The sequence below is a fragment of the Tympanuchus pallidicinctus genome, unplaced genomic scaffold (genome assembly GCF_026119805.1).
Source record: "Tympanuchus pallidicinctus isolate F22 unplaced genomic scaffold, pur_lepc_1.0 scaffold30, whole genome shotgun sequence".
NCBI lineage: Eukaryota > Metazoa > Chordata > Aves > Galliformes > Phasianidae > Tympanuchus > Tympanuchus pallidicinctus.
The window spans coordinates 1,284,655-1,312,515 of record NW_026294748.1 but is presented as its reverse complement, the minus strand read 5'-3'; the positions used below and the strand labels follow the sequence as shown (position 1 = coordinate 1,312,515).

Sequence of the window (27,861 nt, the reverse complement as noted above, 5' to 3'; positions counted from 1 at the left end):
CGGTGGAGGTTGAATTGCTGCCTCTAATTAATGCATTGTTCGTTAGGCACGGCGGCGTTGTGGGTTATGGATGGGCCTCCCCAATCTGCCCTCATAACCCTGAGCTCACAGAGTGGTGCTGGGGGCAGATGAGCAGGGTTCAGTTGGATGCATTTAGACACGTGCACAGGGTTTAATTGCGGGGGCAGCACTTTCCACAGAAGGAAATGCAGTGGAAGATTTTCCAGCCCTGATAAGGTGCACAGAAGGGCTGAACTCTTTCTTGGTGAGTGGGGAATCTCACCATCATGCCTCCTCCAGAACTCATTTCAGGCTGAAGCGACATGAGATGGGTGGCACCAGCTTGTCATAGAATCATTAAGGCTGGAAAAGACCTCTAAGATCACCAAGTCATCCACCCATCCCCACCATCCCACGTCCCTCAGCGTTCATAGAGCAGCAGGGTGGAGAGCAGATAATAGCACCTCGAAGCCAGGAGAACCAGAAGAGCCATGCAGCAAGGAAACTGCAACCTCCAACATGGGAAAAAGCACCCACAGAACTCCTGACAGTGACCTTGCTTTGAGTTGCAGCTCCGGGCAGAAAACACCACTTCTTTCCCAGCCCCATCTGCACAAAGTCCCCATGGATGTGCAGGGGGAAACTTCAATCCCACAGGTAGCAACCACAGGGTAGGCACTGCCCATTGATGCTCACTGAGCCTTCAGTTTTGGGGCAGATTATGAATTGCTTGATATGGAATTTCAAATGATCACTTAAGTAGATAATTAGGTCGTAACAATTTTGAGCAACCTGGGTGTAGTGTGTATTTAAGTGTTTAATGCCTTTTCCCCCCCTCTCTAATTGGCATTTAATTAAAAGAATAAATAAAAAAGAAAAGCAGCTTTGCCTGGGCTGTTTGGGTTTAAATATTAAACAGTTCGCTGCTCCTTGAGGACTGCATCGCTTTGATTGGGAATCAGCATTGAAGGCAAAGGGCTCAAGGCTCTGCCCCTTCCCCTGTCAGCCCTAAGGAGACAGGAAGCACAGCACAGAGCACTGCCATCTCACATCGACTACTTCTACACAGTTTAAACCTGCCCAGCGCTCAGCTTGGCTGAAATCTCCCTTCTGCACTTTAAGTCATTTGAGGCAAGTTGGCCTCCAATGATGCCGTCCCTTTGATGGCTTGGGATTTGCACAGCTCTCAAAGCACGGCTGGTGCTTATGGGGCTGGGGGCCCCCACAGAGAGCAGCAGCACCAGCAGCCACAGCAGTGCAGCAGTCAGGCTGGAGCTGGAGCCTGGTTCTCACCTTGCAGCCTCTTTCCTCAGCACATTTCCCAGCCTTGGCACAGCTCCCTTGGCTTCCCCCACTGGGAGCAGCCTCTGTGCCCCTGCAAAGCCCGAGAGGGGATACTCTGGAAGGAAATGTCCATTAGCAGAGCACTCGATAACTTCTGCTTTCTGATTTATGGCAGTCACTAATGTCTGAAAATCATCTAGTGCTCTGGCTTCCTCTCTTGGCAAGAGGTGCCAGAGCAGGCTGGCCTGCCAGATTAAGTTATAACAGCTTCAGGAAGGCTCTGATGTCTCTGTTCAGACATCCAACACTGACTGAGGACCAGACAGTCCAGAGGAGCTGCTGAAAATAAGCAGCGCTTTCAAAGCCGTTCTCTCCAGAGGTGCCACTGTAAAGGAAGAAGAGGAGGAGGGCGATCCCCTACACCACATCCCCTGCTGGGTGCTGGGCTGGTGGCTGCAGGTCCAAGGCCACTGCTGTCCCCTCACAATGGGGAACATCGCATCCTCATCCTCAGCATCCCCAGGGAACATGGAAACAGGAGAGGAAAACCCCCGCTGTGCCTGTGAGCAAATAGAGATTGTGAAAAGTTGGTGTCCAGAAGAGTAACTTCCCCTGCTCGTTTGAATTTGGGTGGATCTGATGCAAAACACACCAAAAGTGCATGCCTGTGAATACCAAGCGTGTTAATAGGTTAAAGTAAATCCAAAGTAACATTTGAAAGCTGGAAGATGAAAGTAGATCACAGGCCAAAGATCAAACAATCTAGAACCACTTCTAAGCCTTTTAGTGCTGCAGATTATTAGCATTTGAAAGTGAAGAGCATTAGTGAGAGAAGAGGATGGGGGGGAGCAGAAAGGAATTGCTGTTGAGCAGATAAAAAGTGAAGTGACAGTGGAAGAGGAGGAATGAAAGTTATCTGGCTTGTTGCGTACGGCACAAAAGGATGCAGGCACAGCTGGAGGAACCACCAGCAGACTGCAGGACCTGCCTCTACTGCTCTACTGTCTTTCCAAAAAGTGCTGATGGTTTCCATCAAGCAGCTGCTGTGGCAAAGGTCGGGAGCCATCAGCTGTGGGAATGCCATCACTGCAGTGCTATGAGCCGTGCACTGGGGTGCACAGTCCCTCCTGGCCCACAGCATCCCTGCTGCACCAGTGATGCTTTAGATCCAGAGGTGATTGAATGCAATTAGATCCAAAGTGCACAGATACCTTGTCACATCTCTTTCAACCACGTGTCTCTGTTCCAGGGTTGCCAAAACCCTCCTTACCCACACGGCGTGGGATTCTGTTAATTGATGTTTGCAGGAGCTCTCGCTGGTATTGTCCTGTGTGCATTCTTCTTGCGACCCAGGCACTGGGATGAAAACTGCCGCCACAAAGGAGCTCTCAGCAGGTCCTCAGGCAGAGCTCAGGGTGGGTGCAGCAGGACAGGGCTGGTGGCAGACACTCATCTCATCCCCCCCACTGCTCTGCTGCTACACAGAGCCCAGCACCTTTGTTTATCTCAGGTGCTCCTCTGTGTGGCTGCAATTGCAAGCAGCAAATTATGAGAAAGAAGAGAGGGAGGCGAGTGGCTGCCATCCCTATTATATGCAGCCTCGGCTGTAATAAACACTGAAGTCGACTATTCCCAGAGGGAGTTGCTAATATAGGAGATTGATTCACTGCAGTGTAACCCCCCAAGGGCTTTACACACAACTCTGACTAAACTTCCCATAAAATCAATCCAGCCTTTTCACCACTTTTGACAGGGTGTTCTAATATTAATCCACTCTTCTTGTCAGTCAGCTCTGCTAACAAAGGCTTTAATGATCTTTAACCAAGCGTAATAAATACGACATAGGTAAGTGGAGAATTCCTGGATCCCTCCAGAAGAAACAACAGGAAAAAAAATCCTTTCCATAGGCAAAAGGGCTTGCATTACTGCTGATAGCAATAAAGAATAGTAAAATAATAATAATGATGACAAAGCAAATAGCTTCCAAGGGAAGGCTGCATGGTGCACCTCGGCCGCTCCGGGAGCACACACAGAACAAGGAGCGGGTGTGATGCAATGGGTGCAGAGATGCCAATGCCCAACCAAGTGAAAGACAGTGCCCAGGAGGCAAGTGAGCCTGATGAGCCTCGGCTATGCTGCCCGCCTCAGCTAGCCTCAGGCGCCCGCAGCAAACAGAGTTTTGTTGGAAGAAATGTAAAGCACCTGGCCCCTGTGATTAAGCCCAGCACAGACTATTCCCTTTCTCCCGCATCATTTCCACATCTCTGCTTCTGACTCACTGCTGACTTATTCTCCCTGACAGTTAGACAGACAGGAGCCCACCTCGGATTGTTCGCACTGTAATTAGGAAAGTCCTTCGCTTCCGAAATGCGCGCAGGGCAGGCTCTGAGTGTTCGACAGGATGGAAACACGGCGAGAAACACACGGAGCTGTGGAACCTGCATGAAAGCACACAGAGTCAGAATAAGTGTAGAGCAAGGCTCAGGGTGTTTGGGAGCTTGAGCACACCTCCAGACCACTCTGCACAGCAGCAACGTCTGCATATCCTCCTCCAGTAGCAAAAGTGCTGGGATGCATCACGCGGCTTCACTTCTCTTTTCTGCTGCACCCTAAGGGCACAGAGCCATGGGCACCTCTCATTTCAAAGAGCCATAGAACCATTTGAGCTGGAAGGAGCCCTTAAGGGTCATTTAGTCCAACTCCCCTGTGATGATCAGGGACTTTTCCCCCCCCACTCAAACCAACTCTCCCCCCCTGCCATGAGGGGATTCCCAGTAGACCTCACTGGGAGGTGCTAGGTGGGTCTTGCAGACAAAGTAGAGACCACAGGGAAGTTTTTATAAAGCAAAAACAGGTATTTCGTGCCTGCTCTTCCCTCATGCAGCCTCCCTTTGCAGACCCAATCCACAGTGCCACATTGCAACAGCTGCCCCAAACTCGGAGACATACAAACACAAACATTGCTTTGGACATGGGCCACAACCAGGCTAATTTCAACCTGGACAGTGTTAGTTTGCTCTGGAAGAAACAGTTGCTTGTCATCAAGCAGCAAGTTAATAGCAGGTGAAACACACATAGCTTGTCAACATGCTTGTGCTGCCATGATGAGGCTGAAGGAACTTGCTCATCCTCTTCCTCAAACCATCCCAGTTTGTGCCTGCAAAACAACAGAAATCAGAAGAGAGAACCTAAAGGAATATCACCTGGATTGATCCAGCAATTAACAAGTTAAATTTATGGGATCCTTCATGGTGCTTAATTCCATGGCAAATGGAATTGGAAATACTTACACAAATTTAATGTCATGTAGGCATCATCAGGAAATCCCAGGGACATTTCCTAAGGATCATCTTAATGTCTTTTGCAGGAAAGGGATATCCTGTGTGAGCATTACACTACCCAGAATATTATAAACAAATCTAATGGTTTGCTTCGCTTCGCCCCTCAACAGAACTCTTAATTATGTATCTTGCAAATGTGCTTGGAAAATGGATTAGCTACACCAGCTGTTTGCTACCATGGCAGAGTCTTTTCCGAAGCTTTTGTAGCAGCTCCAAAGTATTATCCACGTCTCCTGCTCTGGCAGCACAAGCATGTGATGAGGAAGGACCCGCTTTGGTTGGGCTTGCGGATCAGCTCGGGCTTTGTAGATCAGACACGAGGTGTTTTGCTGGAATCAGTCACAGCTGGGGAATAATTTGTGAGAGGTTGGTTTGCTTCTGGTGTGTACGTTGCTTTGCAGCTGGATGGTAGGAGAGAATAGAGAAGAATTCCAAAAACAAACAACCACCACATTGAAGGGATTTAGCTCATGAGCAGTAGCCACAAGGAGGTGCAGAGGGGCACGAGGAGGGAGCAGGCAGCCACTTGGCGCTGGGCTTAGCGAGGGCACAAGAATCAGAAGAACAACAGCCTTGCAGCAATTTGGAGGCTGTGATGGCCATTGAGCTGCTCCATCGCCTACCACAGCCCATCCAAGCCAAGAGGGGGTTCCAAAGCATCCCAAGGGGATGCTGACAAGAGCAGGGTTGCAGGTGGCTTTGCCAGCCATGCACTCTGCTCATCTCACTGCTTCAGGCCTCCTGTAGGGAAAGGGCAATGAGCACCATAGCACTGCTCATTCCAAGTCCCAACTTCAGGAGAGGCTGGGGAGCCCTCAGCCAACAAGAGCGATCAAGAGGATCATGTATTATTTGTAAGTGAGGGAGCCAAATTTTTGTTCTATGTTTACACAGTGCTTGGCATAATAATGTCCTCATGCAACCAGATCCCTGCCTGGGACCAGGGATCCAGAGCAGCCTGCAGGCACAATGCTCCAGGAGCCGGACAGAGCATCACCATACTGAGAGGGGTGGCAAATCCATGGCAGCTGCCAGCATCCCTCACTGCCTTGGCTCCTTCCCATATTCATCTCCAATGCAGACAAGGAGCCATCCTTTAAATAAGCTCCCGAGGACACCCATTAATAAAATGCTACTTATCTCTGCGTGCTCTGAAATAGCTAGGTGGGCAGTGCACTGTAATGGAACTTTTAGCTCAAGTAGCAATGACTTTGACCGTGCAAAATTACACTCTATTCTGGCCAAATTAACTAGGTAATGCCTTGCATTAGTGTAAAATCCTCCATCAAACCATGAAGGCTGCCGTTAAAAACACTCAAGGCCAAAAAAATAGGGTGGTGGGGGGAAGCACTCAGCTCAGTTAACAACCCGAGAGGAAAGATTTTCCACCTGGAGCTGCCCTCTGCATGCGGGCGAGGTGGGGACAGGCAGGCAGGAAATGCAAATACCTTTGCTGGGTTGCAGCAGAGGCTGCTGGAGGTGAGATGGGATGGAAAGCCAAGGCACTGCCCAGACCGCCAGGCACCAGCAGCAGGGTCCCCTGCACACCCCCACTCCACTGCAGCTACACACACTGGCTGCATGCATTAACATTTCCTTAATTCTAACAGTGCTCCTGCATCACACTGAGTCACAGCTCAGTGGGTTTGCAGCAGGCATGTTCAGAAATGCCATTTCTGCATTGCTTCCATACCTGGAGGAGCAGCTTAGCCATCCTGGTGTCAGCACCACATGCCCACCCAAGCCACACCTGTGCTCCCTGTATGCCTCCACACCTAGCAAGAATCCCTCTGCACATGGCAATGGACTCGGTGACAGCCCAGGTACCCCAGTGGAAGCACTTCTAGCACTCCCCACCATTATGTTTCACAGCCTGGAATTCTTTCTGCTGTAATTCCCACGTGGGAAGGGAGACACTGCCTGTTCTCATGGCTGCGCTGCTTTAGACAAGCAGCACTATTTCTCTTTTTCCCTTTCTTCTCTGCTACTTCAGCAGACCAGACTGAGGGAGCTGTCTATTAATCGGTGATCCAGGCAACTCGAACAGCTGAAGCGGAATACCTGGAAGAAACCGAGGGACCTCTGATGGAGGAGCACACAGACGTCAACTGTGGCTTAATGAGAACACGACTTCCCTATTAGCGCTCCCCCTCCACGTGACATGGGCAAAGGGAAAGGGAAGAAACTGCCAAAGAGCTTATTTGTTTTGCAATTAGGGATGAAATAAAAAATTACTTGGTCTAATTAGGCCTCTTTTAGTAAGAGAACCATGCAAAATAATCTCCATTTCATTATCAATGCCAACGCAATTCTCTTTTGCGCTTTATATGTTTAAGTGAAAATGTGGAAGGTCAATTTGCTATGTAAATTTTCGCAAATTTGGCTAAACTAAAATGATTACACTAATGCATATGCAAATTAGCTTAATTGATAACGACTTCTCTTGGTAACTTTAAAGAAGGGGGGGATTATTCCAATTGTGACAATCCTCTAACGTGTTTCTTTGCCCAATAAAGAAATGGTATCTTGACAAATTAAAGAGATATAATGAAATCAGATTAATTAATGCTATGACCAATTAGCACAAGCAAAGAGAAGAGATTTACAGAAGCAAAATTCACTAGAGAAGACTACAGGAATTCATCATCTTTCACAAAGACATTTGTACACCTTAACATTCTTCGGAGCTCAAAGAATTTCTTTGCTTACACAAGTAGCTTGCTGTTAAAATAGTTATTTTCACCCAATAGAAGTGAAATAAATCCAAAAGCAAAAGCCCATCTTATGCTTGAGGGAAGAGCGAATCCTTGCCCCGCCTGACTGAGGCCGTTATCCATCAGCACTCACATGCACAACTCCAGCAACATCCACTTCCTCCAAAATCCTGCAAATGCCAGCCTCTCCACCAAGGTTTTACAGAAAAAGGAAAAGCCCTGGTCCAGCAGCAGGGGAATAATCAGCAGGTGCTCTCCCATTTCAGAGTTCTCCTGGAGATGCTCAGCACAGCCTGTGGACCTGACCCTGCTCAGCCGTGCCAGAAAGCCTCAGAGAACATTAACTACACCGAGCAGAAAGCGACAACTCGAAACTCCCCCTACTACCACAATAAAACTAGTGTGAAGTAATAAAAATAATTACTAGCAACACTGTACGTAATACCCTTCTGTGTCATCTCTCTCCTGTTGGCAATAAAGCCACCTAACGAATTAACTATAAGGGAGGGACCATTTATTTACCTTGTAATTAGACCGTGCTGGAAAATGCTTCTTATGAAGCATCACACGGACAGGTATAAATTAAGGATGTCAGCATGCAGCAGTGTCCCCGTGAAGTGCATGGGATGGGGTATCAGCCAGAGGTGGGTCCTGAGCTGCTTCACCCCCAGCACTGCAACACATCACTGGGACATTTCTCCTCGTGAATTGGCAGTTATTCCCACTATATGAAAAGGAAAGCAAGCCAGAGAGCAAACAAAATAGGGGGCATGGATAGGCACGATGCTTCTTAAATGAAGGCAGGAGGGGAAAAGGAGATAAACCTCTCAGTTTTTGATGCTGGAAGGGTCAGAGTCCCCCTAATGATGAGATGCATTGTGTAGGCCTTGGCCTCCCCAAACGAGGACAGCTCTTGGAACACCAGCTGCAGGGTGCCCACCTGGAGAGCTGGCTGCCTTCTCCCCAAATAACTGAGTTGGTAGAGGGCAGGCAGCCAGGTCAGCATGCAGAGTGCTGCAGGGCCACGAGTTTTCTGATGCCATTATCAGAGTTCTTCATATAGCTGAACTACTGAATAAGCACTATTGCTGGCTTTATGGCATCGCTCTGCTCACATTCTCATCTCCGATGCATTACCTCACCTCAGCCATTCAGAGAGGGGGGAAAAAAAGGTCATTCTCTCTCTCCAAAAAAAAAAAAAAAAAAAAACAAAACCACACAGAACACAAAACTCCTCCCCTAAGATCATACAACAGTGACCAGAAGCCTTGGGCAGTAGAGGTGAGGAGCCAGGAGAAGGCCAGCAGTGAGCCCTCTGTTCCACAGCACAGTCCCTGCATTACAGCCCTGCCCAGCATGCAGAACCCCCAGTCCTGCCCCTGGTACCCATAGCCCTGCCCAAGGAACACCCAGCCCTGCCCATGGTACCCCAGCCTGGTTTTGCCTTTAGAGCACTGAAACTCTTCAATTCCTAGAAATTCCTCAAACACTCTCTGCCCTACATTAGATGCAGCATCTATAACCATAAATCAACGGTGCTGTTAAACTCTGCTCACAGCCCTGATTTCCTTGCAGCCCTGGCCATAGACACACACTTGCTCTGCCCTGTTTTCAGTGCTGCTGAGCAGGAGGCTCAGTACCCACAGCACAGCCCCAGCCCCATGCGCAATGGATGTGCTCACCCCTCCTGTGAACCCTGCAGAGCCAGGGTGATGGAAGGGAACCTTTTGCTCGATTTATTTCACCACAGTCAATTGTGTGGCATGTCTCCCAGTTTGTTGGTAGCTCTCGAGCAAAACAGGCTCTTTCCATCTCATTGGCGTTATGCATGAGCTGGGATAGGAAATGAGCAAATACGCTGCTTGGATAAACACCCTGAAGAGGGTCTTTCTTTCCTTCCTCCTTTTATTTTGGCACCCTTTTTTCTCTCTCTTTCTTTTTCATTTGGCATTTTGTTGTCTACAAAGACAGGCAGTAAACAGGAGGAAAAAAGCTGCGCCTTCAGATCATCAGCAGAAATCTCTCCTCACTCCATTTTCCTCTGCTATTTGTTCAACTCTAAAACATTAAAGGAAGAACTGGGGGGGAGACGTGGTTTTTTTCGGCTTTGTCTCTCATTTGTTAATTGCGCTCATCAGCAAAAACCATTCGTGGTAGAGATGGGGAGCCAAAAAAGAAAAAAAAAAAACCACCACAACACAGAGCTGATCATATGCAGGGGAAATAACTCAGATGTGAAAATACTTCAAGACTGGGAGATTGCACTATTTATTCACACAAGTGTCCTGCTGTGCCTCAGAAACGCAGTGATTTAATGAGCTGCTGCAAAGGTGTTTGTTATTAAGAAATTCTGTCTCTGGTTATTCTCCCCCATGTGATTAGGACGGAGCCCGGCAGAAGTTCTGACTCGGCACACCATTAAAGATTTAGCGTCTCTCTCCTCTCTGCTCCCGGCTCCGCTGCGCTTTTGAATCCGTTCCAGAATTAAACACGGTACAAGCTGAACGGGGCTTGTTCAGCACAGATGCTGAGTGAGAGTTAAGGAGAAATTAGGAAGGCATTTGTGTTAACAGATGTTCCTCCTCTCTGCCGGGGATCTGCGCATGTGGGGTGATAGCGTGGAGCGTGGGGTGATAGCGTGGAGGAGTGGGCAGCACCCAGGGACACCTAAGGGGATGGGGACCAGTAGGGGATCTTACACAGCCCACACCCAGCAGAGATAACTACATCCATCTCAGCATTGCTACCGTCCAGGTTCTTCATGGAGTGGGTCACCAAAGCCACCTCAGGATGCTTGGTGCTCACCAACCCTTCCCCAGCCTCCTGCCTCCCAATGCTGGTTCCCCACCTCACCCCAGTGATCCACAACACAAAAGAATAGCCATAATGGCCAAATTCCAGGGGCACCCGGCTCCCTGGGGATTTAAGCATGCTCCACACAGCATGCCTGCTCTGGTTGCTGTGCTGGAGCGCACTGTTTCTCCTTTCAAGTCGCTCAAGCATCGCTATTACTCTGAGGCTAAGCAGCACTAATGGAGAAAGCATTCCAAGTTTCATTTTCCTCTGTAATGGAAAATGCAAGAGCGAGATTTCAGTCTGTGAGCACTTCTATGAAAAAACAAATATCTTTATTGGCACTGGACAGCCTGCCAATCAGCCACAAAATTGCTGGCTTCTCTTTCTCCCCTGAAGGAATGCCTCTGCATACAAAGATACCGGAAAAACTTCAGGGCCTGGAGGATAAAAGGCCCTTCTTTGCCTTTCATTGGGTGATTTGCAATGCATTGCTTCAGCATAATTCCCCATCTCCACCGCTCACAAAGGAAGCTCTGTTGCTATCTGTGAGTTTAATAATTTCTGTTCCCTACACCTTGCATTCATAATGCATCTTTCAACACCTCAGCTCCTGCTGCCCAATAAAACCTGAGGCTTCACACCAAGAGAGAACTGGAGTTTGGGCTCCTTCCCCTGCAGCCCCGGAGCCCCCACGTGAGCTGAGCTCTGCAATGCTAGACATGAGCACTCTGAAGGGACTGCGTCAGAGCAACCCAACTGCAGACCTGGTGGTGCCTGCTTTCAGCTTTGTCACCCAACAAATAAAGAAAGCAACGCATAGTTTGTCTGTTCCCATCTTCCCAGGTACCTGGCTGTCATCTCCTCATGGCCTCCATCCCTCCCAGAGGATGGTCAGGTGCCCAGGGCCAAGCAGGTTTCACGATTTCATCCTCATGAGGCTTTTGCCCCACACTACCCAACTCCACACATTTCCCACCATCACCATGAGGCAAACTGCAGAAAACTTGCTACCACCTGCTTTCAGATTGGAGGATTTGCATAAGTTATTCCCTAAAGCCTTTAGTCCCCACAGGACATATTTTTTTATCCATTTACCCAGGAACTCGACTATTAAAAGCCTGCAGACATGCAGCAGTTGTAAAGTTAGTACAAGATGCTCCAAATAAGCCATGGTTCCGTCTGCTCCACGAGCCACGTCTCCCTCCCCTTCCAACAGACGCACACAGAAGGCACAAAGCCTGGGGGGGTGGCTGCAAGGCAGTGACCCTCACACACCCCCAGCACAACCCCCACATCCTGAACCCAGGAAATGAGAAGCAGAGATGTCAGCTTGGGAGCGGGCAGACGTTGCTCTCAGTGCCCTTTGTGTTGGCGACATTAAATAAATGTCTCCTGGCTCCCACTGGCCACGGCCTGACCCTTTTATCAAAATGCATCAAAATGCTTTTCCCACAGGAGCTCTTTCACAACAGCAAGGAAATGCTTTATTATTTATTTGGGCAGTCCTCACAGTCCTCTGTGGGTCACACAAGCGGCACCCATCTGACTGCTACTTTTAGCACATTCCAGAGAAAGGAAAGCAGAGCCTGCCAGTGCTGCAGCAAGGTCTGAGGCTGCCCTGAGACCAGGCCTTGCTGCAAACATTCACACCAGACATGCATGCACAGCAGCATGCCAACAGCAGAGCTGCACACACTATGGTTGTAACCTGATAGAAAGTGCAGCAACAACAGCAGAGCAGTAAGATCCTAGGCTACAGCAAGCTAGGAGTTACTCAAATACAACAGGCACAAAAACAAAGGGAAGAAGCTGCTTACCTTCAGAAGGCCTCAGGTACACAGGGAGCTCCAGCAAGATACATTTGCTTCCACTGGCAACCCTTAAATGAAGTCTGGGAAGGGATGGATCCTGCCTCCACCCCCTTCTGGTTTCTCAGGTGCATTGCATTCACGCACCTGAGCTCCCCTGGGCTGGCCCTGCCTTCCCACCAGGTGCTCAATCACTGCTTCAAGCCATGACTTAGCATTTCCACTACAGCAGCCACGCACAGAAACCTCTGCAAAGCCTTCCAGGCCAGCTTCTCTGCAGTGTGCATCTGAGTGTTTTGCACAAGCACAGAGTTCTGTAAGAGCACTGAATAATTAAACCACCAGATCATCTTGTCCTCCGCTTTCTGGGTGAACACGAGGTAATTAATGACCTGCTGTAAACAAACAACAGGGGCAGAGGACCCAGCAGAAAGCAGGACTGGTTCTGTGCACCCAGACCCCTCCCCACAGCCCACCTGTGTGCAGGACGAGGCCCATCCCCAAGCACATGCTCTGCTATGGACACAGCTTGCCCTGGTCTTATTTACTTATTTTGGTAGGGCCCAGTGTGTAACACAACTGTACACAAATAAATAATGCAGACCACTAAAGACTGCTGCAGAGGCGACTTTCCTGGGGATTTAATGCTCACATCCCTCACACTCTTGCCACAGCGAAGAAGAAAAATTACAAATTGATCTACAGGACCAGGCTCCCCTCTCACACGGCCCTGTTCCATCGCTATGAATAATGGCCAAACCCCTGGGGGCTGCATAGAGGGGTCTGGGTGCACAGACCCCTGGATGCATCCCCCCCATGGGGGGATGGGAGGTGCTATGCTTTGGTGCTGAGGAGCTACGGTGTCACCTGGAGACCCAACAATGCATCCCCACTGCTGGAGCATCCATCCCTATCCCCACGCTCCCAGTGCCCCTGGTGTCTCTCCTGCAGTCCTTGACATTTTCTTTCTCAAGGGGCAAGTCCCTGGTGAATCCTCACAGAGTAATTGTGAAATTATTATGGTTGGTGATTTTAATTTAAATTAGATGGAGAAATGTTGTACTGCGGCTGACTCATTTGCTATGGATTTTCACTTAACCAAATTGATTAGTCAACCAACTAGACTTAACTTGAAAGTTGTAATCATTCATTATTAGATCTAATTTTCATGTTGCTCCCAGACTACGTTCAGAAATTGAACTGCACAGACTTTAACCAAGTTGGGGCGGAGGCTCTGGGAGTGCCCACCAGTAAAATCCTCCTGCTTGCACCCCCTTGGGTGCTTGAAGTGCTGGAATGGCGCAGAAGAACCAGGGTACCACTGGGTCCAGCCCCAGCCGTGCATTCATGCTGATGCTTCCCACCTCCAAGCACAGTTCCAGAAACATCTGTCCTCCCCAGCAGCACACAAAGGGGCAGAAGCCCCTGAGCTGGGGTAGCAGAGCCCCTTGCCCATCCACCCACCTGTACCGCTCCTTTAGGAGCAGCTCTGTGTATCTATAATTACCACCAGGCACTGCAGAGGCCACTGCCTCTTTAAATAAGCAGGCTGTGTGCCAATTAATACCTTTAATTAACAGTAAGGACTTGGTGGAAGGACCAGGGCTTGGTCTCCCATATGGACTCTCTGCCTGTTGATCCAAGTGGCAAGGCTCTGTTAGGTCAGGCTGGCTGAGACCTGCTGCCTGATTGCTCACCGCTCCCTGCCAATTAAAATGACTGCGAGGGAAAAGATACCTCCAGTGGGACAGCTGGACAGACAGCGAGGAGCAGACAGACAGCCGGGCAGACAGCTAGGTAGACAATGAGAGGCAGACAGACAGACCATGAGAGACACCCAGACAGTCAGTCAGACAGACCACAAGGGACAGCTGAGCAGAGGGTTGGACAGACCTCAAGGGACAATCGAACAGTCAGACCATGGGGGACAACCAGACAGGCAGGCAGACAGACCTCTAAGGACAGCCAGACAGACCGCAAGGGACAAACGGACAGGCTGGCAGACAGACCACAAGGGACAGCTGGACAGACAGGTGGACAGATCACGAGGGACTGCCAGACAGATCACAAGGTGCAGCCAGACAAACAGCCAGCCAGACCATGAGGGACAGACGGACAGTCCCTGTCCCTGGGCAGGGGGACAGGCAGGACAAGGCTTCCCATGCCTCCCATTCCCTCCCTGGCTCCTGCAGGCCTGGCTCTGCACACAGGGACCCCCGAGGCAGCGCGGCTGCATTTCAGCTCCCCACCTTCCCATCCAAATAATTGTCGTGGCAGCAGGTGCAGGAGCAGTGGGCCGGAGGGAGATCTTTATTCAAAGCAGTGTATGTTAACGTCTCCAAAAGCTTTTAACGAAGGCCATTATTCCCACCCCGAGAATCGATGCATTTTAATTCCCTCCGAGCTATTTGTTTGGCTTTGCTTCTGTTTTTCAAACACGCGAGACACGTTTAACAAAACAAGGTAGCCCTGCAAGAGAGACGGCGCATTGCATATTCCCTTGAAACTCCTGGAAGTTCATTTTCAAAGCAGGGCAGTTTTCTTGGAATCAATGCATATCAACCAAAATCAATAGTTACTTTACGCAGATGGGCTGAGACACCTAAGTGATAGCGCTCTATGGCATTGCTATCCAAATCTATATGTTTTCAACAAGTCAATGCATTTTAGCAGCTGCTACTGTCTTTTCAGTTAAAAATAATCCAATTGCAGATAAGACAGTCCCTTTCCACTGAGTCCAGCGGTACCCTCTGTGCATTTAGTGAAACCGAAGCATATGCACTTGAATCAAAACCTTTCCCTTCCGTGCCCTCAGGTTGGATATTAGGGAAAACTCCTCTGGAAGAGTGGTCAGGCACTGGCACAGGCTGCCCAGGGAGGTGGTGGAGTCACCATCCCTGGGGGTGCTCAAGAAAAATGGAGACGTGCCACTGATGGACACATTAGTGTGCAACATCAGAGGTAGGTGGATGGTTGGTCTGGATGACCTTAGAGGTCTCTTGCAACTTTAATGATTCAATAATCCTATGCCAGCCCCTCTCTGCAGACAGAGTCCGTGAGCTCAGCCCCAGCTCCAGTGCCTCTTCTCCCCCTGCCTCCTTGTCCACAGAGCACTCAGCAGTGCCACGCTGAGCTTTACAACTTTACAAACCAATGCAAACCCCACGTTTAACACTGAGCCCTGATCGTTCACTCCCTCCTCTCAATCTGGGATGAAAACCACTGCTGAACAGGCACTCCAGCTCTTGACCACTTACATTTCTACTGACATTTCATAAGCTTTTTCATCTGGCTTTGCTCTTCTGTAGTGCAATCACCAGCATGTCCAGGTGCGCTGGCATGAAAGGCAGCATGTAAGCAGATTTTTGCAGGACAGAGACATTCAATTTAGTTAAAAGGCTCTGCCAAGTGCAGTGCCTTCAAGAAGAGAGAACTGCAAGTCCCACTCGTCCCAGATACTCAGGGAGAACTCCAGACAGGGAGATTGGCCAGGGTGAGTTATTGCCATCAAATGCTTCTGTGATGTTCACAGGGAGGCATTTTCCTCTGCTTCTTTTTTTTTCCTTTCTGTTCCTGTTGCTGTATGCAAATCGCTGTTCCCTGTGAGTTATTAGATAACAAAGGGCTGTTTGCTCTGCAGAGACTTGCTTGTGTCTGAACCTTGTGAGAAGGGTAATTAAGGAATGCCGTTAGGAAGCTGCACTGAGGATCATTTCCACCCCTCCCCAGCGCGGTCTCCAGGAGGAAGCTATGAGTTTTCTCCCATGTGAAACACAGGAGGAGCAATGGCAGCATGAACACCTGACTTGTGGGGAGCACGACAGCAGCCCTGGGTCAGCCCCACAGATGCATGCAGGAGTCCATTTCTCACCTCCCAGCGATGACTGCAATCCTGATAGATGGATGTCCCTTTTTCCAGGGCTGTGTCATGCTGGTGGGCACGGTCAAGACAAGCATCCAGACCTCTGACCAGCTATCCTCTGGCTAACTCTTGTCCCCACAAACACCCCAGCTCAGAGTTTGCGGGACACCACAAATTCTTCCTTTTGCCAAAAGCAAGATGCCCAGCGCCCAATTGCAGCCCCCCAAGGATGCTGCACTCTGCAGTGCCCTGGATTGCTGAACCACACAGCATCTCCCCTCCATGTCCCCAGATCCCCCCTGCTCCCAACCACCTCCAGAGCCTTGCAGGCATCCCAGAGCCCAGCACTGCCTGCCGCCGGCCGTGTTGCCATGGAGAAGATTTCTGTGCCACTGGTGACACAAAGGAAATTGCACTTTCCTGAGCTTGCCTGGGATGCAGCGCTAATGAGGAGGAGGAGGAGAAGAGTAGGAAAAGGGCTGGCTCTCTTCCTTTCTTTCGCTCTTTATTTCTAGTAAGAAGGAAAAAACGGACGATGGAAAAAAGACAAACAAGAAAACAGCTTTGGGTAGGAGGGGCTCAGCCTCTCCTCTGCCAAATGACTGAGCTGGCAGCAGCAGAGCTGGGTTTGTGTGCTCTCGTTCCCATGCAACGAGCCCCGCTGGGCGACGGCAGTGAAGCAGCACACTCACTATGAGAGATAAGGCAACAGGTGATGGTGTCTCGTGCCAACAGGGGATGCTGACCTACCCTGCAGCCCCAGACACAGCCCCAGCAAGGGACTACATCCACCCCGCACCACCCAATGCCATCAGTGTGTAGGGCTGAGCCAACCCTGCATCTTCTGCTAATGATGCTCAACCCCTGCTTGCATTCCTGAGCTCTGGAGAAGGTTGAGAGAGACAGAGATGGGGAGGAAGGTGGGTATAGAGGGGTGAGAGCACACAGCTGCCCTGCCTGGTGGCAGCCCCCATGTCCCTCCTTTACACAGTGACCACATCCCTGGACAGCCTGTGTGAGCAGCATCCCGGGCCCTGCACCACTGCAGCATTCCCAGGTTCATAAATTCTCATTTTCTCTATAGCATTTGATTCTTGAGCATCTCCCAGACACTTCCTCCCTTTACTACAATTGATGGGACCGCATGTAATTTGTAAATGATATTAAGTGAGGTAATAACACTCTGGGAACCGAGAGAAAATCATAAATTATTAAAAATTACTGAGCTGAAATGTTACTTCTTTGCCTTCTCACCTGACGGATGGCTCACATGCTGTCTTCTCTGCCCCCGAGACCTTCCAGCCCGCACTTCCCCATCCATTACACCCACATGCAAGCCCATGGGTGATGCACGGTGTGCTGCAGAAGCAGCTCCACAAGCCCTGAACCTCGATGAGATCCTGAGCCTTGTGTGGGCTGCAAGCAGCATCCTCTCTCCAAAGCTTGCTCTGACCTTCCCCCTTTTTTAGAGCTCTGATTCCACATGCCACCAGCAACAAGCACAGAACAACACAAGTGCAGCGTGCTTACATCACAGATCTGAGGGAACCTGCAGAAACTCAGCTCCTGCCCCAGATCCCCTCGCTGCCCGTGAGCTGCTGTAGGTTCCCATGCTCCAGGCGCTGCTCAGCGATGCTCATGCATTTTTCAAGGCGATCGATGCAGCCAGGCACCCCGTAGACATAATGACTGCATTGGCCTGGATGCAGAGACGGGCTGGGGGAACGGCTCCGAGTCTCGCGTAATAGGCAGAGCCCTGGGAAAGCTGGGCATTATTTATAATTTAACTTATAATTTGCTGCTCAAACCCGGTGGTTTAAAGTGGTTGGATATCATTGTGCCTTTGGAGAAGGGAGCGGGATGGGAGAGAGGAGAAAAGCACTGTTTTTTTCCAGCTTCAAAACCCGGGGTGTTTGAAAAGCCCCTCGCTGAGGTTCTGACCTAGTTTGCATGGCAAAAACATCCTGCATCGTTAAAAAAGAAAAAAAGAGGAGGCAAAAACTGTAAAATGCAGCCCAGCAGCCTGCAGGGCACAGACCCACACACTGCATGGCATCAGAGGGAACTTGGGAGCAATGCCATGGGTGGTTGCCCCAGACTCCAGCACCAAGCCCACCAGGACACAGGAAGGCACCGAGGAAGAGGGAAGCCACCTTTGTGACACTCCCTCAGTCCCTGCACAAACACATCTCCCAAATTAAGGCATTGCCAAGGCACTGATAAGAGAAGTGCTCTGATGGCAGGCGCAGAGGCAGCGCTCATCGCTGGTAGCAAGAGAGGAGTGAGCTTCGTATGAAAGTGTTTTGTCAAAACTTTTTTTTTCTCCTACGGAAAACAAGGTTTTCAATCAAACTGTTTCTGGTTGAAAGCAATCTGCTTCCTTTGAACAGCTCTCCGGATCCAGCAGTTTAGGCCAAAAACTTGTCACTTCTAAGCCAGCTCTTTTCTCATCTTCCTGTAGATTATTTTTTATTTTTCAACAAAGCTGTAAACCACCTTCTGCCTGGTATGAGAAAGGTTATAAACATTGAGCCATCCTCACAATTATTTTACATTAATCAGTTGTTCGAGATGCCCGTTTTCGTAGTTACAGAACATCTCAGGTTGGAGGGCAGCTCAAAGCCCACCCAGTGCCACCCCGGCCGTGGGCAGGGCTGCCCCCCACCAGCTCAGGCTGCCCAGGGCCCCATCCCACCTGGCCTGGAGTGCCTGCAGGGATGGGGCACCCACAGCTCTCTGGGCAGCAGCGCCAGCTCCTCACCATCCTGACACAAGGATTGCTTCCTCACAGCTCACCCACATCTGTGTTCCAGGCATGGCAGTGCCCCACGCAGCCCAGCTCAGCAGCACTGAGAACGGGGCACTTCTGGTTTGCCATCCTGACACCTCGTCACAATTCCCTACTGGTTCTCCTGGGTGGGTTTGCATTCCTGCCTACGTTAAGCCACGGCCGCTGGATCGGTGCAAGAGCCTGTAAGCTGTCAAATCACATTTTCGGTAGTAAATTGCTTTTATAATTAATTTAATTATTATTACGGTGCTGACTTTTTGTGTTGGCTTAATAAACATAATCAGGTTTTGCCCTCGGTCTCCTTCCCTACTCCTTCTATTTCCTTTCATGAGTCAGGCAATTTGGGGAGGGGGGAAAAAAAAATAACCACAGATGCAGGCCGAGTAATTAAAGTTTCAATTGTTGTCATTCGTTAAACAGTACATGTTTTAATTATCCTCTGAGTCTGCCTGAGAATTCATGTCAGCCACGAGAAGGAAAGGACCGCCTCGGCCCACTGCTAACACACATGCAGAGGTGAGGGCTGATCCCTCCACCCCAAAGTGAGTACTTTCGAGTTGCCATGGAAACAGATGGATGGGACCACTTGCATTTTGTTGCTACTGCTGCTATCAGAAGGGCTTTACACTTCCTCCAATGAGGGCAGTCCCAGCTCCAGCACCAAGGGGCCCCCAGGATTTGATCGGCTGCACCCCATTGCGCACCACAGCTCGTCACCTGCTCTCCTGCAGCTCCTGGAGGCTTCAGCCCCCATAACCAGACGCTTTGCTCCTCGGGCTGAGCAGAATAGCCAACCCAGTAAGGCAGGGGTGCCAGCAGAAGCCATGCACCCCACACCACCACCGCACTGATGGTTGCAGAGGAGCACCTGCCCCCAGCCTGTTTTTAATCCCATTGACATCTGCCACGTTCTTCAGCCCGTTTTATCTCTGTAATCCAAATTCTTTGAGCACCGACTCAACTGCCTGCACAAGACGCAGTGCTCTACATCAACATTATTACCTTTATCAAGCAAACTTGTAATGTAATCAAAAAGATATCAGCTCCGTTTGACAAGAACTATTTTCCATGCACCTCTGTTGATTGGCACTTATTATCTCCTTTAATTTTTTATTAATCAGGTCCCATATCAGCTCTTCCATTATATTGTCCGGGATTGATGGTGGCCTGACAGGCTGTAATTACCCACATTATCCCACTGACATGTTTGAAGCGCTGGCAGGGCACTGGGTTTCCCCCTCCCATCTTGGGGGGCCCACAGGGGCCGCAGCACCGTGCAGCCCAGCCACCACCTCTCCGCCAGCTGCAGCCAGCAGGGCTCGCAGCCCTGGCGCCTTATTAATTCCTAATTTCCAATTTGCGGGAGGAGAGCACCTTAGCCCTCCATAAGGCTGGCCCAGCAATCACAGCGATGAGCCAAGTAGCTCTGGACAGTCTTTAATTTATTTCCCGGCGCACACGGACACTGCTGAGAGACTTGATGGCACCAGCTTAAACATAATAAATTACTCAAGTACCAGAGATTAGTTAATAAAGTGTCAAGCGCCCGTAAAGTGCTGCTTTGTCAAAGATACAAAATATTCCTCTGTTTCTCCCAAGATAAATAGCTCCCTCGGAGGGAGGGACACTTGGCTCCGTGCAGACCCAAGCCCCCAAGCCCAAGGAAGGGGAGCCGGATTTGGCATTCTCATGCTGTATGGGCCCCTTCCCCTTGCAATCCCAAAGCTCTGCCCCACAGCATGCTGCATGCTTTCTGCCCCCCCACCTGTGGGGCAGAGCAGAGAGCAGTGCCTGGGAAGTTGGGCTCTGCACAGATTTTCCTTTGCAGGGTGTGGAAGAACTCTCCAATGGGTCTTGCTGCAAAAAAGGCAAGCTGTAGCTCTAACACGCGAGCCTTCAGACGTACCCAAAGTCACCTGCCATGGTCTACACTGGGGGCTGCAGTTTCTGGGAAGGGGTGAGGGAGGCTCTGTGTCTGCCCACAGGTGTGCCAGGACCTGCGTTGGCTCCGGCGCCCACCCACCAGCATGGCTACATTGGTGCCACCTCTCCTAAGGACACAATTCCTGCCCAAGCTGCTGGAGTCCCCCAGCGCTGCACAAAACCTTCTGCTGCCTGCAGGATGAAGCCAAATCACCACTCAGGCTGAAAATTCCCTCTGACTGTACGGTGCTTGGAGGGCGTCCCAGGCAAGCAAAGCACAACCCCTGCCAGCTCCACGACCCGTGGGCACCCGGCACCAGGATGGGGACCTCGCTCCTGTCACTTGGCTCCACGCTCAGATGCTCCCTCAAATAGAACCACATCAGAGCTCCCATCCATGGCTGTCCAAGCGGCCCCCCCATGCCCCCATCCAACTCTGAGCAATGGGCAGTGGGTGAGGGAGCAGAAACCAGAGAGCTGAAACAATCTGCTCACCATCAGCGCCGAGCAGTGCCTGAAACTGTGCGTGAAAACCAAATGATTGGCAGCTCTGAGGTTTTGATAGTGTGCCAGATCAGCTCTCGCTAGGTGCTTCTGCACTTGTGCTGCTTGATTTAATTACCAAACAACGGACGTCGAGAGAAGAGAAATTACAGAGTGGGGGAGGATGATTTGGGGGTAAAAATATGAAATATTTTGCAGAGAGCCCCTGTGCTGCCCAAAGCTCCTCTGGGGGCATGGTGCTCCCAGCCAGGAGCACTGCATGTTGGTGCAGAGGTCCCCGTGTGCACTTTTCTCCTTAAATAGATATATTTGCTAACTGCAGTGAGTGTGCCGTGGGTTACTGTGCTCTGTGCTAATTAACAGACCTGTCCTCTTACAGTGGGAGCGAGCTCCTCCCTACTAAACTGGCTGACAGAACCACATGGCTCTGCTTTGGGAATCTTCAGGCCAGCTCCACAGGTGCTCATTGCACTGCTGTCCCTGTCCCTACACCCAGCTGGGGATGCACCCACAGCACTGCATCCCCACCCGCCTGCATCCCATCCCACCCTATGGGGTGCAGTGCCATGCGGGGGCTCCTTGAGGCTGCCCACCCCCAGCACCCTTCCCTCCCCATCCTCAGCCCCTTCTCTCCCTTATTCTGTTTCACAGCGAGGGCGGCAGGAGGAGGAAATAAAGCATTCAACGAGGCTTTCAGATCTCCTGTGTCATGACCGAGTGTCTGCAGGTTATATTTTGGCTTTTTCGTTTTGAAGGAGCTCTGCATTTAATCAAAATGGAAGAGTGATTTCATACCGCATGAAATGTGAATCTGCATCCGTCTCCCTCCCTTCTCTCCAACACAAATCACACTCTCTTTCTGTCCACGCTGCACACACAGACATCTCTCTCGCTCAGATCTCTTTCTGGAAGCGACAGTACTGAATTTCTCTTGTCAGAGCAGTTGTATTTATCCCATTGGTGCCTATCTCAATGTCGCCATCTGACTCACACTCCGAGAGATTCATTCTGCTCCTATAAAATAACAAATGAGATGAGTGGCTTCTAGGAAAGTTTCCTTGATGGGCCGGGCTAGGCTCACAGAATTGCCCATCCGTGCAGACAGCAGCACATGTGGCTCTGCTCGCACCTCTGGCAGAGGACGAGGCACAACCACGCTGAGCACACACATGGATTGCATGCACCTTTGCTCAACGGGGACCCCCAAACTGGGAGAGACAGTGCCATGCCACCCACACATCTCACCCTAGGAGGAGAGGTTCCCGCTGGCTGATGGACAGAGCCACCTCTCCAGTCCCCCTCCGACTGCTCGCCCTTCAGTGTTGCTAAGCAATCAGAGAACAAGCCCAGCCTAGCATGCAATGCAGATGCACATAAATCCTGTTCAGCTGGAAAGCACTGCTTTCACCCGTTGTTTGGCCAGTGTGGTTGCATGGCCCCTGTGTCCCTGTGTCCCCATGACCCCACCCACGTCCTCGTGCATCTTCAGGTGTGGAGTCAGCCTGGTGCCTCCCTCTGTGCCTGCATGCCAGGGCTGATTTCCTCTTGGGCTCTAAGCTCCCTCTGCTTGGATCAATTAGAGTATTGACACGGACAAGCTGTAGATCAAAACTGCCACCCCTGTTTACACGGTATGTGACTCCCAGTCAATAATCCTTGTCTGAGAGATCTGCTGTATTTGCTCGATACAACCTTCGAGGCTGGGGAACCACCAGGGCTTGAAAAAAAAAAAGCAAAAAACAAAAAAAAAAACACATTTATTACAGGATTTCCGTATTTAAGCCTTCGCACAATGGCAGAGTCATTTTCCTGCCGATGTTTCCTCCCTTGCATAGAGGGAGAGTGCAGAAGGAAGCAGCGAGAGGTGCAGCCATGATCAGCATTAATGAGCTCTTTCCCTGGTGTTAAGCTGTGGGTGAATGGCTCGGGTGCAGCCAGGTTCCCTACACGTGTGTGCATTGAGATCAGTTGCTCAGGGCTTCAACACCCCACAGGAGCACCCACAGCACCCAGCAGCCCGTGCACCTCAGGAGAATTTAGGGCCAAGTTTGTTGTGTGCTCAGCATCTGCAGCGAAACGCAGGTTATTCAGGAGCCTTAGAAAATGTTCTCCTGCTGCTCCGATGCTCTTGGGAAAATCTGGTCCAACATATGCAGGTAATTAATAGGATAGCAGAAGAAAAAATGGAAATGAAAACAAAAAACAAATACAAAACACTGCTCCAAGTGACGCCATTAACATCAGGCTCCAGGAGGTGTGAATGAATAAACTCCATTGTTATTTTGCTTGAGTTTTTTCTGACCAATTTTCATTGGCCCCATTCCTGGAATGGTGGAGTTTGGTTCCTGCAGCATCTGGGCAGGTGCAGAGCCCTGCAGTGCTGACCCATATGGGACAACAGCGTGGGAGCTCAGGGCGATGGTAACTCAGAGGATGAGTTTGAATGGTAAATGGGTTTCCTTCCGATGCTCCTGAGCAGAGGCAGCCCCTTGTGAAAAGGCAAGTTAGGAGCTCTTCTTAAAATAATAATCCCAATCAGATTAACAAAGCCCTGGATCAGATCACCACCACCACAAAAAAGAAAAAGAAAAAAAAAGGACTAATATGAAATCCATAGAATTTCAATCACATTTTTGAATAAACTCCAAACCTTTATGCAAGGATCTGTAATTCCCTTGTGTGCATCTTTGCATGCTTCAGTAGAGTTTGTGGAGTCTATTTACCACATCTAAGACCAATTTCCTTCCCTTCAGTTGCTTTGAAGATAATTGAAGGTCCTTGCATTGTCTGCTTTCGAATGTAAAAGCTGGCTAATGCTGAAATCGATGCTTCCTAGTTAATGCTGCCTCTCCATCGGCACTGAACAGCGTGTAACAAAGCCCTGGGTGACTGGATCAGCAGATCTTTGCTGGCCAGGTACTTTGTTAATCAGAGCAGGCTGGGAGCAAGCCCCGAACCCTTTGATAGCGCCGAAAGTATTGAGTTGTTAAGTGCAAATTAAATATTTAATAGTGAACTTTGCAATGCTGTACCACGGCGAATATTTCTCTTGGAGGAACGGGGGATGGCGCGAGGCTGAAGATGAGGTGCTTGTTTCCACCCTTTACATTCCCATCCCTCCTCATCCCAGCTCTGCTCAGCTCTGTGCTGTTCACCCCTGGGCACATCTCTGCACCCCACAGCTTAGGGCTCAGTGTTGGGTTGAGCCACATCCTAAGAGATTTTCCCAAGCCCAGGCAGGATTTAAGTTGCAAAACTGTTTTTCCATTCCAAGCTGTCATCACCAGACTTTCTCCACCTTCGGATGATGGAGATATGTATCAAACTTAGTTACTGTTGTTGTTATCATTGGTGCTGGAGCCTAAAGGCTCTCACCAGCATCTGCAAGGCATTGCACCACGATGGGGAGAGAAGCAGAGCATGTCCTGGAGAGCTGCTGATGTGAACGGGCAGGATAAGACAGGAACCCATCGTGGGGTGGCTTGCAGCAGGGACCAGCAGCAGGCAGCAGATGCCAGCACCCAGTGTCCCCAGCACAACCCACCTCTCCAGGCCCTGGATATCCCCACAGCATCTCACCCTTTCTCCTGCACTCTCTGCTTCAACTCTTGCTCTCAACCAAACACCAAGAGGTGCTTTCATTAGAAATTGTATAGGCAACGTTTGTTTTGTCTGTTTTTCTGTTTTGTCACCTGCAAGAAGAGAGGTGGAATATAAAATTGCATATGAGGCTCCGTGTGAGAGAAACAGCTGGGGGGGGAAGGGAGGGGGGCAACAGCAGGATGCTCCTTGGCACATGTCCCCATGGCATTGCCACTGATGCCAATCTCTACCTGCAGCCCCAGCTCAGCCTGAGAGAAAACACAAATCCTCCAGAGGTTTTGAATTGCAGTGAGAACAAGGAAAAAAAAAAAAAAAAAGAAAGAAAGAAAAACCACCAACCCTTTGGGGAACAGAGCTGCTGTGTAAAGAAAAGCTTTGAGAGGGAGGAAGGACCAGAAATGTCAGGCTGGAAATGGATTGAATTGTGACACAGTCAATAAAACAAGTGACCCCTGTGTGAAGCTGTAATGGGGTGGTGTTTTTGGTATTTAATTCATAGACTCTCTCTCTCGATACATGCCCATCTCTGCAGCTCCCAGCACCTCCACGCTTCTCCAGCCAAGCCCTCCCACCTGCCATCGCGTCCCCTTGGCAATGCCATTACAGCCATCCCATAATTACTCATCTGCCAAGTGCCAGGCGGAGCTCCCTCCCCCTGCCCCTCTGCTCTGCTTCTCCAGGTGCCTGCTTGTATCCATACACAGCTTCGTTGTTTTTTATCACTTCCATAAACTTTATTGTGCGGCAATGAAAACTCATTATTTCACCTGAGCCTGGTGGATCATAATCATACGTAGGGCACTTTTACGAGGCTGCTCAGATTGCTGGGCAGACCTTTAATGAGTGACCCCATGGCTTTGTGCAGAAGGGCTCCCTTTTATTGAGTTACAGGCAAGAACACACAAATAAGCAGTAACCACCACAAAGGGACTTTTGCCACGCAAATGGTGCCCTCTGTTCAGATGGGCTGACCCCTTCCACATCTTTCACTGGGCAAAAGGACACCACCAACAGCAAGGCGCCAAGGTGGCTGCTTATCAGCACACAAGTTTCTCAAAGGGAGAAATGGATGCAATTATAGAATGGCTCAGGTTGGAGGGGGTCTTACAGACCACCCAGTGCCACCCCCGGCCGTGGGCAGGGCTGCCCCCCACCAGCTCAGGCTGCCCAGGGCCCCATCCCACCTGGCCTGGAGTGCCTGCAGGGATGGGGCACCCACAGCTCTCTGGGCAGCAGCGCCTCGCCAGATGAAATGCACATCTACAGGGTCCTGGTTAGGGTGCCTTCACCCATCTGGAGGTGATGTAGACCCTGGGACCCCTGCCACCAAGATGCACCCGTGCTTAAGGGCTTTTCCACACAGCCATTTTTCCTCTGAATCTCATGAGGATGCACCATGACTGCTGCTGATCCAGAGGATCACATCACCCTCTACCAAAATCCTGCAGCTGGAAGTACGTGGTTTTGCAGGAGGCTCTTGGAAGGAGTTACGGATGCAAGCTGAGCTCCTCTGTCTCTGGCTGACAACCTGTTGCCACTGGAAGGCTGCAGCTCTTACACTTCCCATTGTACAGCAACGAAGAGGCTTCTCCCAGCCTTGCACTGAAAGGTCCGTGCAGCTGAACAAGCAGCCCTTTCCCCTCTCTGTGTGATGGCATTTGCAATCACACATAAAGGCAAATGTAATATGCAGAAAAGCACTTAAACACAGGGCATACAATTTTAATTACAACCAAGTCTGACCCAGATCCTTTCGCATTAGTACATACCTGTTCCTGGCAATAACACCCTTGTCCTTGTATGACTAAATTAAAAGGTTTAGAAAGTACAAAAGCGGTGTGGAAGTTAATTGTATTCCTGAAAGACACTCCGAATGAGATGAGTTCAGCTTCATTTTAATTATGCAGAGAAACCCATTGGAGCTGCTGGAGCTCCCTGGAAGCTGTTAATGTTTTAACAGCAACCACACAGAGGGATGGAGGGCACTGTGTCACTCCCCAGAATGCACGGGCAGCCCCTCAGCCGGGCACTGCATGGGGATTTATCTATGAGCTCAGTGTGGGGAGCGCTGCCCATCTCTGCTATTTATAAACCCAGGACACAGAGTATGTAAATATTTCACCATTCAATATTTATGAAGTGCTGACTGGAGCCTGCTGTAAAATACAACAGCAAATGGCCTGAGCACAGCAGAGCGCAGTGCCGGTGGTGCCATGCCCAGACTTAGCACCAATGGGGACACCCAGGGACAGCCCCACGCTGCCAGGGCTGACCCCAGCACTTAGGGAGCTCTTAGGCAGAGGGGAGGGAGCAGAAGCTGGGATACTGCAGCCCCACGGGGTGAGCCCTGCCCTGGCTGCAATGGAGAAAAGCGTGAGCCACCCCCAGATCCATGCCATCACATTAGAATCTGCACTGCTGGGTGGTGGCAGACTCCAGCCCTATTGCACATGGGAGCAAAGAGGGCACCCCAGAAGGAGGAACCGGGTACACTTCTGCACCAGTGTGTCCTCAGGTCTTCCCGAGCATTCCCAACTTCCATCTCCTCCCTCTTGGGCCCTGTGAACAGCTGTTTAACAAAATGGATCTGCACAGAGCAATAATTTTGCTGCATTACTTAATATAGCTCTCGGCTAAAGATATAATTGAGTTGGTTAACTAATCAATCTTTCCATAAGCATAGATTTCATCCTGGTGCCCATTTACAAGAAAAATAAAAATAAAAATAGAAACTCCACAAGCTAAAAAGCACCCCTGGGAGGGCTGGAGATGCTGGAGCACAGCAGGTCTGATCCAACAATGGAAAGGGCTGTGGTGGGATGGAGGACATGGGCTGGAGGAGAGCAGAAGGGATGCTGGCACCAACAGAGCTGTTGGCACAGCAGAGATAACATGTGGGGATGCTCTGTGCCCCTCTCTGAGAAACCCCACACCCCATGGCACCAGCGAGCCATGCAAGCACATGGAAGCCAGAGCTGCTCCGGCCCAGCCAAGCCCAAAGGAAGCACAACACTCTTTTCCTGTAGGATTTCTCCCTGTGGACACAGATGCATTCTGCAACCCCAGCCTTCCCCGGTGCAGCCCACCCCCTAGAAGCACTCAGTACACACACACCTCGCCTTGGCATCGCATGGGGACAGCAGATTTATAGGTACTCAGAAAAATTAAATCAGCACGATGCAGATCTTGGATGCAAGCTGTTGTATCCAGCAGTAACAACGCCAGCGTGACCCCA

General features: G+C 50.2%; 1 protein-coding gene and 1 long non-coding RNA gene across 4 annotated transcripts in view; one reads left to right on the top strand and one right to left on the bottom strand.

The window, feature by feature from the left end:
- APOC3 (apolipoprotein C3) overlaps positions 1-27,861 on the top strand; it is a 298,571-nt gene that overhangs the window by 185,746 nt on the left and 84,964 nt on the right. The window lies entirely within an intron of this gene.
- Positions 761-4,449, bottom strand: LOC128087659 (uncharacterized). Its single transcript, XR_008209934.1, has 2 exons — positions 3,793-4,449; positions 761-3,722 (listed from the first exon to the last, which is right to left on the bottom strand). It is a non-coding gene; the product is annotated as an uncharacterized LOC128087659 (long non-coding RNA).